This window comes from Echinops telfairi, unplaced genomic scaffold, assembly GCF_000313985.2.
Source record: "Echinops telfairi isolate 266 unplaced genomic scaffold, ASM31398v2 ScPeMD7_36;HRSCAF=134, whole genome shotgun sequence".
NCBI lineage: Eukaryota > Metazoa > Chordata > Mammalia > Afrosoricida > Tenrecidae > Echinops > Echinops telfairi.
Window position 1 is genome coordinate 3,660,719 of NW_022103934.1, and position 10,662 is coordinate 3,671,380.

Sequence of the window (10,662 nt, forward strand, 5' to 3'; positions counted from 1 at the left end):
GCTTGGCGGCTGGAGGTCTAGTCGGTGTAGTTTCTCTCCTGGGAGGGCTCATTGCCCGCCTCATTGAGAAGACCTGCGTCAGGAGGGCTTCTGTGCCTGCGAAGGAAGGGGCCCCAGTTGGGGTCCGGAGGGGCGGTGGGGCAGCGGTCGTCAAAGTAGCCCCTCTTCTGCTGGCCGACAGTCCGAGGAATTTGGAGGCTGGGGCCTCGGTTGGCCACGCGGCAGAAAAGCCATCGATGGTGGAGGTGTTGGGGCCCCTTTGGGGTCGTAGGCGCACTCCTCGAGTACTCCAGACCGCGCTCAGCCCATGTGGCCTTGGTGCTGAAGTTGTGTTGTTCTGGTCCCGGGGACGCACTTAGCTCCGGAGGTCTCTCTCGCCCATGGAGAGCGCCCACACCCACGGTGCAGCGTAGCGTCCCGGCCAGCGGGACGCACGAGCAGGACCCTGGAGGGAAAGACGAACCTGGATGGAAAGAAAGACACGGAGACGTGGAGCAAGACAAATGCTGATCAAGCTCGTTTATTTGGGCAAAGCTCGGGGAATATAAAGAGGAACTGGGAGGTACATATTCTAATAAGGTGTGCTGCACAACATCCAATCCAACATGTATATTATAATGAAGCATAAGAATGTTAACCAATCGGCTATCCATCATATTCTCAATATGGTATGTCTGTAGTCCATTGAGTGCTTAGTATTTCAACCAATGGGTGAAGAGAGGGGAAGATAAGCAACCAAGGTCACGTAGCTGCAGAACAGTTACAGCTGCACAATAGTCAAAGAACATTTCGGGGGGAGACGGGGGGTAACACAAACTGCAAGCTGTCTCAGACATTTTCATAGAACAAGGAGGCTTTGGTGACTAAGATATCTTTTAAGGCATAACCACCTGCCAGTAATTTTCCGTTAGAGCCGGTCACTGTTTGAAGGACCTTGAGAATGTCTGCTAGGGCTGGCTCCCGACAGTGCAGGATGAAGCGGGCCACCCAGACATGATCCCTGAAGTGAATTCCTTCACAGGGGCCTATCTGGAGCTCCCACTGGGCAGCCATGACCTCAGCATTTGTCCGGTTGGTCTTGATGCCAGCTGCGAGCAAGCCCGGTAGTGAGCTTCCCTAGTATCCCTGCCCTAGACTTTGTCGGCCCCTACTCCGCAAGGATACGGACCTCGGGCTGCAGGAAAGCCATTGGAAGGCCAACCAAATGGGTGCCCATCCTTCCCCGTGAGGGCGTACCCCTGGTCCATTCCAAAGCAGGGGTGTTGGCTGGTCACCATGTCCACGATCCGTGCCTTAAACGGGCCGCTGCAGGCTTTCGGTTGCATTTAGAGAAGTCACAGAACATCAGCTTGTTGGGGTCTTTAGAGGAAAGGGTCCCAGAACATGGCAGCAGGGACGAGGTACACATCCCTGTGGGTGTCTTCAGACTGGAAAGGACCAACGCCTTCAGAATTCCACTCTGGGAATTCTTCTCCACAGTGGGGCGCACAATCCCAGGGCATGGGTTTTCCCCCGGTAGTCCTTCTCTTCTCCAGTGCCATTGATCCAGACGTCCATGGCCTGGACCTTTTTGCCCCGAGGCAGAGCTGTGCACATCTGCTTGGTGCCTTTGTTGGAATGGGAATGTGCTGAGGAGGCCGTGGTGGAGAGAGCGGGGTGAGGAGCGGAGAGGAGGCCAGGTGTACTGCTTCCACGCTGGCTTCTACTCCCATATGCTCAGCTCTGCCTGCAATGTTACTGCTGTGCCTCCATCTCACATCCGGGAGAATTGAGGCCCACTGAGTTCAGGGGGCGGTCTGCCCAGCGTTGTACAGCTAGAAGCAGAGTTGAGTTCAAATCCAGGTGTGCGCAGGATTTGCACTCATGCTCTCTGCACTCAGCTGGGCTTCCCGAGAAGGATGGCAAGCCAAAGCAGTTGTCCCTCGGTGCTGTTGAACACACATTGCTCGGCTCCGTGCCACCCTCACCACTGTTCCTCGACTTGAGCTCATGGTGGCTCCCACTGGGTCAATCCATCGCAGTGGGGGCCTTCCTCTCTGTCACTGCCCCTCCACTTTACCAAGCCTGCTGTCCTTCTTCAGGGACTGCTCTCTCCTGACATGTCCAAAGTACATGATACAGTCTCGCCATCCTTGTCTGAGGAGCGCTCTGGTCACATCCCTCCCAAGACATTGGATTGTCCTTTTAGCAGTTCAGGGTACTTTCAGCCTTCTTCTCCAGCACCACAATCCAAACGCATCGGTTCTCCCTTGGCCTTCCTTCTTCCGCGTCCAACTTTCACATGCACAGGAGGTGATGGAAAATACCACGGTTTGGGTCAAGTTCACTTTCATCCTCAAGGGAACATCCGTGCTTTTAAACACTCCACAGAAGTCTTGTGCAGCAGATCTACCCAGGGAAACGCTTCTTTCGGTCACCCTGCATGGTGAGCACTGATTTTTGGATCCAAGCAGGACGGACTCTTTGACAACTTCAAACTTTTCTCGCCCTTTAGAGACGCCAAATAAGATCTTCTCCCTGGATGGCACCACCATGTTGCTATGATGCTGAAAGTCATGCCACCGGTGTACCAAATACCAGCAGGCTCCCCCATATTGGATGGTTTCCAGGAGAGCCTCCAAACTAAAACAGGCAGGAAGAAAGACCTGGGGATCTACTTCCCAAAATTAGTCAACGGAATCCGTATGGATAGCCACAAACCATGGTCCGGTTTGATTATTTTGGACGGGTATGTCTTCACGAAGAATCAGCATCTGGAGGAGGACTTCCTGCTTGGTGAAGTGGAGATCCTGCGAGGGTGAGATGAGTTGACACAGTAGCCCCAGTGATGAACTTGAGCTTCCCAGCAGTCGTGAGGATGATGCAGGAGCAGGCAACAGAGTCTGTTTGATGGTAGCTGTCGTGGTTACCTGTCAGGCTGCCAACTGCAAGGTTGGCAGTTCTAAACCATGAGCTGCTCCACAGGAGAAAGCCAGGACTTTCTACTCCCATAGAAAGCTACAGTCCCTGAAACCCACAAGGGGCAGCCCTACCCAGTCCTATAGGATCTCTATGCGTCAGCATTGATTTGATGGCAGTTAGTCAATGTTTGTTTTTTTTAACCTCTCTATGGCTGCAACAATGGGCTCAAACATCACACAATTGTGAGATAGGAGCAGGGCTGGGCAGTGGTTTGTTCTGTTGTATATAGGGTCACTATGTTTTAGAATGGACTGGACAGCACTTCACAACAGCAACAACATGTATGTATGTATCTATCTGTACTGAGTGGATCAATCCTCCCTTGTCAACACAGTAACCCCTGTCTTCCTTTCACATGATTTCTTAACCATAGGGCCTGGTACTAGAACGCTTGTAATCACACCCTGGACTTGCCATCCAGGGTCTCCTCCAGAGCTCTCTGCAGTCTCACAAGACAGTTTTGGGTTCCTCCGGTGTGGTGTGTTTCTCTCAGTCCCTGGATGTAGAAAGCTGATCTTTCTAACTCATTGCTTCTCCACCTCAGCACTATTGATAGGTGGGGTCGACTCACTCTTTGCTGTGGGAGGACATCCCTGTGCCTTGTGGGACGTTGAATAGCATTCCTGACCTCTACGCATGAGATGCCAGTAGCGTCTTCCAGTTGTGATATCCCATGTATGGCTAAATGTCCCCTGAAGAGGAAACCACCCTCACCGAAAACCATTGCCCTATCTGGAGACATGCCTCCTGCGATAGGTAGGTTTATTGTGCCAACCTGGCCAATAGGAACATGTGGGGTTAATCAGGTCACAGTTTGATTGGAGGGCAAAGAGATAAATGGCTTGGCAAGGCCCACCCCTTCTCTTTCTTACTCTTTGGTGATCCTACCAGTGTACGGCTGCTTTAGCTAGTTCTCTGCCTCAACTTGAGAGCCACACTACCCGTGGGACAAGCCAACCTGTGGATCTTGTCACTAGAGCTTGAGGCTCCTTTGAGACCTGCTTCACCATGCTGCTGGTGTGTTCATCTCTTGAGTTGGAGGCTGGTGGGTCCTGTCATCTTGCATTGCTTGAGTTCGATATCCAACCTGGGCCTGCTTCGCTAAGCTCCTCTGCTGCTGACTGTTGGTGACCCGTCCTGCTGTTTGCTGCCTGTGGGAGGACTCTGCCTGCATTGCCCATGGGAAGACTCCACTGTCTGCTTCCTTGACCTTGGACCCAGCAGCCCAGGTGAGTTGGGCTTCCAGTAGATTAACTGTTCCATGAAAGTGAGTTGAACTGAGCCCTCTGTACTGCTGTGTGGACTAATTAGCTGTTATATTCCTTCATGCTGTATAAATCTATCTATCTATCTATCTATCTATCTATCTATCTATCTATCTATCTATCTATCTATCTAATCATAAGTGTCCCGCTTTTGTTTCTCTAGAGAACCTTGCCTAACACACCTCCTATCGCCCTTTCCATCTGACTGGCTAATCTCCTCCAGGAAGGCACCCTAGATTCCCCCAGGTTAAGTGGGCTCAATGTTGCATCAGACTGTAATGAATTGCTAGGATGTCCTGCATTTCTGCTTGCTTTCATGGTTTAGTTTATGATGAATTAATTTGCCTGTGCTCTTTCTCTTTAGAAGTGATAAGTGCAATTATGATTAGAATGATTTAAGGGAATAGATTTGTGGGAGAACGAGTGAAGAGTGAGTTGAGCACTATGACTTTAGTAGGATTTATTTTCGCTTCCCTCGTATTACGAGTTGGGGCACGTGGAAAGTCTGTGATCGCAAAGCCAGGGCACCCGAGTGTTGGTTAAAGTTAAACTACACGGACGCGTGCTCTTTTGAGTCCCAGAAAAAAACGCAAGATGAATCATTCCATTTTGCTGTCCCTGCTCCCAGCACGACCACCAACCACCGGAGCAGAATGAAACACAAAGACGAGGACATGATGTGCATTAATCGATATCTCTTAATCAAGATGATTAAATGAGATGATTCGCCTTTCTTTCCCAAAGCTCTACTTGCTCCCCCCACCCCCCATTATCTATAAACACCCTCCTTTCCTTGTCTGAGAAGGCAGTTGGAGGAAGCAATCTTTGGCCTCTTTTTCATTATTGATCTTACAAATTAAACTGTCATTCATTCCCCTAGCCAAAAGCTTGCCTCAGGGTACTCTGGCTTGCCTCCGGCTGCAGGCAGGGAGCTGGCTTTTGCAGTAGCAGGCTCTTTAAGTCCCTTTGTAGTAGTTACATACATAATCATTTGTCAATTTGAGGATTGAGAATATAGGGGTGGACTCTAGCCTGTCAATCAGATCATAGCCAATGAGGCCACTGTGTGGGCATGGCCTTCTCCTGAGAATTCTGGGAAATCCAGTACTTCCTCCTTGGAGGCAAGAGACACCTCCCTCTCTCTCACTACGTCATTCCCTGGGAGACATTGCAGCTGACAAGCCACAAGAATGCAACCAGACCTCTGAAGCCAGAGAAGCCACAGTGAGACCCCTGCCAGCGCTGAGATGCTTACAACAGCACTGGACTCAAAGACTTTCTACCCACTGGCCTGTGATCGTCCTGCATTTGGCTTCATTGAATGTGTTTCATGAGTCTGAAGAGGACTTTATAGATTGGTATCGGACATATGGGACATTATCAGATTTATGACCTTGGACTGGACTGGGTTGTGATGTTTACTTAATGTACAATTGCTCTTGTATATAAACCTTTTCCTTTTACACATATGTGTGTCCATGGATTTGTTTCTCTAGTCTACCCAGACTAACACACCCTTGTTCACATGCTTCGACACCTTACTAGATGCTAGCTCCCCCACTAGCTCCATGTGAGACGCCGGGTTGGTCAGATTCATTGCTTATTCCTGGCTCACAGTCGGTGCTCAACAACTGCTCACTGAAGCAATGAAATTAAGGAGTGAGTTTTGGCTCCCTTCCCTGCCTGGTTCAACCTCTATGTCATACATAGATGTGGCTGTTAAGCCCTACATTCCAAGTCATACTCTCATGTCTCTCTTCCACGGACAAATCTCACCATCTCTATATTTAGATCATCTCCAAGAAGCTTTGCTTCCATCACAGGAAGCCTCTTCCAGAATGTCTTGGCCTGCACAAACTCAGACAAACACAATAATCTTTGAGTTCTGAGAACAGCAGGCTTTTCTAAAAGGGCTGATTCAGGCCACCTCTCCAAAGTCCAGGCAGACGCCACTGGTTGCTCTCAAGGTTTCAGTCTCCCTTTTACAACCCAACCCAATTTAATCCCACCCACCACACCACACCCACCCAACCCAATCCACCCCACCCCACCCAAGCCAATTCAACCCAACCCACCCCAACCCAACTAACCTAACCCAACCTAACCCTATCTGACCTAACCCAACCCAACCCAACCAACCCAATTCAACCCAACCCAACCCAACCTAACCCAACCGAACCAACCCAACCTAACTCAACCCAACCTAACCTAACCCAACCAACCCAAACTAACCCTATCTGACCTAACCCAACCCAACCCAACCAATCCAATTCAACCCACCCAACCCAAATCAACCCCAGCCAATTCAACCCTACTAAACCAAACCCACTGTCATGGAGTCAATACCAACTCACAGTAACTATATAGGACAAGGTAGACTTACCCCTGTGGATTTCCAAGACTGTAACTCTTTACAGGAGTAGAAAGCCTCATCTTTCTCCTGTGGAGCAGCTGGAGTTTGTTAAAGGGGTCTAACTGCTGACCTTGTGGTGTAACCCACTCCACCACTAGAGCTTCCCTTTTATGAAACACCTACACTAAAGAAAAGAGCTTAACAACTTGAGAAACTAGAAAAAGAACAAATGAAACCTAAAGTGACCAGAGGAAGGAAGTAACAGAGGTCAGAGCAGAAATAAGTGAAAAAAAGAATAGAGAACCAACAGAGAATCTATGAAAGCAAAAAAAAAATAAAATAAAAAAAAAAAAAGAATCTATGAAAGCAGAAATTGGTTCTTTGAAAAATCAGTACAATTCACTGACAAATCTTCTGCTAGATGGAAAAAGAAACACAGGGAGAAGATGCAAAGTACGAAAATCCGAAATGAAAATGAGGGCATTATAGCCAACCTTCTGGAAATAAAAAGGCTCCTAAGAGGATATTATATAAGCAATTGTGGGGGGCAATGAATAGGGAAAACTGAAGAGTTGTTTGAAAATGATGGTGTGTTGGTGAAGAATATTAATCATACCATGGACTGCCAGAAGAACAAACTTATCTGTCTTGGAAGAAGTACAGCCAGAATGCTCCTTCGAAGCGAGGATGGTGAGACTTTATCCCACAAGTACTCTGCATGTTACCAGAAGGGACAAGTTCCTGGTAGAGGATGTCCTTGTTGGTAAAGTGGAGGGTCAGGAGAAAATGAAATAAAAAGAAGACCCTTAACAAGATGATAGGCACAGTGGCTGCCTTAATGGGCTCAAATGGAAGAATGCTTGTGCAGATGGCATAGGGGAGGGTAGTGTTTCGTTTTGTTGTGCACAGGGTTACTATGAGTCGAAACTTAACAACAACGGCATAAGCAACCTCATGACAACCAATTAGATAATTTAGATGCAGAAGACAAATTTCTGGAGACACATAAACTACCTAGGTCGAGTGGCAAAAGGAATGGATACACCAACAGGCCCATGTAACAAAGGAAGAGATTGCTTAGTGATGAACCGTCCCTGTGGTAGATGGCTTCCCTAGGGAATTCCGTGAAACATTTAAAGGTGTATTGATATGCCAATTGTTCTTGGACTCTTCCAGAAAACAGACGAAAAGGAAATGCTTCCTAACTCATTCAAAGAGGCAAGTATCACCCTGATACCTAAGCCAGACCGGGAGACTAAAAAAACCCAGCTGCTGATGGACATGCCTTAGGGATACAGATGCAAACCTCCTCAACAAAACACTAGCCACTCAAATACAACACCACATTTAAGGAATCACACACTGCTACCAAGTGGGAGTTTATTCCACGAGTCCAAGGGTGATTCAATATTGAAACAAACAAACAAGCAGCAAAACAATCACTGTAGCATAGAAGTGACAAGATAAAGGAGAAGGATCCCTTGTTCATCTCGTTTGATGCAAAAAAGGCAAAGACAAAAGAGGCACTCGACAAAATCCAGCATCCTTTCCTTATAAAAACACCCAAAACACTAGGGCTAGAGAGAAAATGCTCAACATAATAAGGGGAGATTATGAAAAGTGGACATCATACTCGATGGAGAAAGAGTGGATATTTTCTCATGAAGATCAGGAAGCAAGAGACGATATCTGTTTTCACCACTGCTATCCAATACTGGAAGGACGAGTCAGACTTGGAGCAATCAGACAAGAAAAAGAAACGTGATTTCTTAAAAGCAGGAAAGAAGAAGTAGAAGAATCTCTGTTCCCAGATTACATGATCCTATATAGAAAACCCCAAAGTATCCACATGCAGGCAGCTAGGACTAACAAATTAATCTAAGTTGCAGGCTACATGGCAACACAAGCATCAGCTGGGATTCTACACACCAGCCACCAGCAATTTGAAAATGGAATTATGAAAGCAAGCTCACTGACAATACCATCTAAATGAATAAAATACCTGGGAACAGTTTTAACCAGGGGGATGAGTGAAAGATGTGTACAGGGACTACTATGAAATGTTGCTGAAAAAAAATATGAAAAGACCCAAATAAATAGAAAGATATCACATGAGCAGGGATGGACAGACTTAATATTGCTCAGATGTCAATACTACTCAAAGTTATCAATAGCATCTATCCCATCTTGATAAAAATTGCAATAGCCCTCTTTACAGGAATGGAAAAGTCAATCCTCAAATGCATGTGAAATTGTAAGCAGGCTTGAGCAATCAGAATAATTTTGGAAAATAAAGAGCAACGTGGGAAGGACTCACACTTCCTGACTTTAAATCCTACTATCAAGCTCCGGTTATCAAAACAGCCTAGTAGAGGTATGGGGACAGACATACAGAACAATGGAATGGAATTGAGAGTCCGGAAATAAGCCCACGTGTCTTTGGCCAATTGATTTTCGACTAGCATGCTAAGTCCATTGAATGGGAAAGAATGATGCAACTTGAAGGATCGAGCCCTGGTGGTGCGGTGCATTAAGAGTTGGGCTGTTACAACAAGGTCAGTAGTTCAAGTCTCCCAGCTACTCCACAGTTAGAAGATGAGGCTGTCAGCTCCTGAAAATATTAATGCCTCAAAAACTTTATATAAGGTCCATAAGAGTCAGAATGTACTCTTAGCAAATGTACAGATAGCAAAGGTCTGGGTTCTTTCTATTTTTGGGGTGGGGGGGGGGAGGGGTGGGATTGAGACAACTAGATTTCCACATGCAAAAGAAAGAATGTGGAACCATGCCTCACAGTATATGTGAAAATCAACACAAATCGGATTGCTGCTGCTGTTAGGAGCTGTCCAGTCGGTTCCAGCTCATAGTGACCCCATGTCCAACAGAAAGACCCACTGCCCAGTCTTGTGCCGTCCTCACAATCGTTGTGTTTGAGCCACTGTTGCAGCCACTGTGTCCATCCATCTCATCAAGGGTCTTCCTCTGTTTTATTGACTTTCTATTTTGCCAAGGATGATGTTCTTTTCTAGGGACTGGATTAATGACCGAAATAAAAACTCCACTCACTGCCATCGAGTTGATCCCAACTCACACTGACCCTAAAGGACAAGTAGAACTGCCTCTGTGGGTTTCCAAGACCCTAACTCTTTGTGGGACTTGAAAGCCTCATCTTTCGCCTTTGGAGAAGCTGGTGATTTCGAACTGTTGACCTTTTGGTTGGCAGCCCAACTCATAACCCACGATGCCACCAAGGCTCCTAATGACCTAAGTTTTATGATTCTATCCTGATATTGAATGACCACACACAGATTCTATTTAAGACAGAGTCCTTGGGAGAAGCCCCGGGGGATTTCTTGTGGAGACACACGATGGAATATTACTTGGCCACGAAGAGAAATGAGGTCTTAATACATGCTCTACCATGGATGAACCTTAATAATATTACGCTGTGTGAAATAACTCAGGGACAAGGGGACAAACAGTCTACGATGTCACTTATAAAAAAGAACAAGAATACTCGATGGTATAGTTAGAGAGACCACCAACTGGACAGCAGAGAGAAACAAGTAAATCAGTCTCAGAAGCACAACCAGAGTGCTCCTTGGAGGCAAGGCTGGTGAAACTTCATCTCACATCCTTTGGACACATTGTCAGGAGACCCGTGCCTGGAGGAAGACATCACACGCTTGATAAAGTAGTGGGGCAGTGGAAAAACCCAACAACAACCCTTGACATGATGGATTGACACGGTGGCTATAACAGTGGGCACAAACTTCGGAACACTTGTGAGGATGGGGGGATCAGGCAGCCAGTGCTGCATCCGGTTGTGCACGAGGTTGCTATGAGTCGGGACATCAACAGCATGGGTGATGGTCCCCCAGCATGATTAATGTAACTGATGTCACTTACCTCGAGGACCTGAAAAACGTTAGCTCTATTCTTACAGCATTAAAAACATAGAGGCATAGGTATATATATTTAAATCATTTTATTAGGGGCTCATACAACTTTATCACAATCCATACACACATCAATTGTGTAAAGCACATTTGTACATTCATTGCCCTCATCATTCTCAAAACA

At 47.0% G+C, this 10,662-nt stretch overlaps 1 pseudogene; it reads right to left on the reverse strand.

Annotated features, from left to right (window-relative positions):
- Window positions 1–17: 17 nt before the first annotated feature.
- Window positions 18–10,662, reverse strand: part of LOC101662419 — a 26,792-nt pseudogene continuing 16,147 nt past the window's right edge.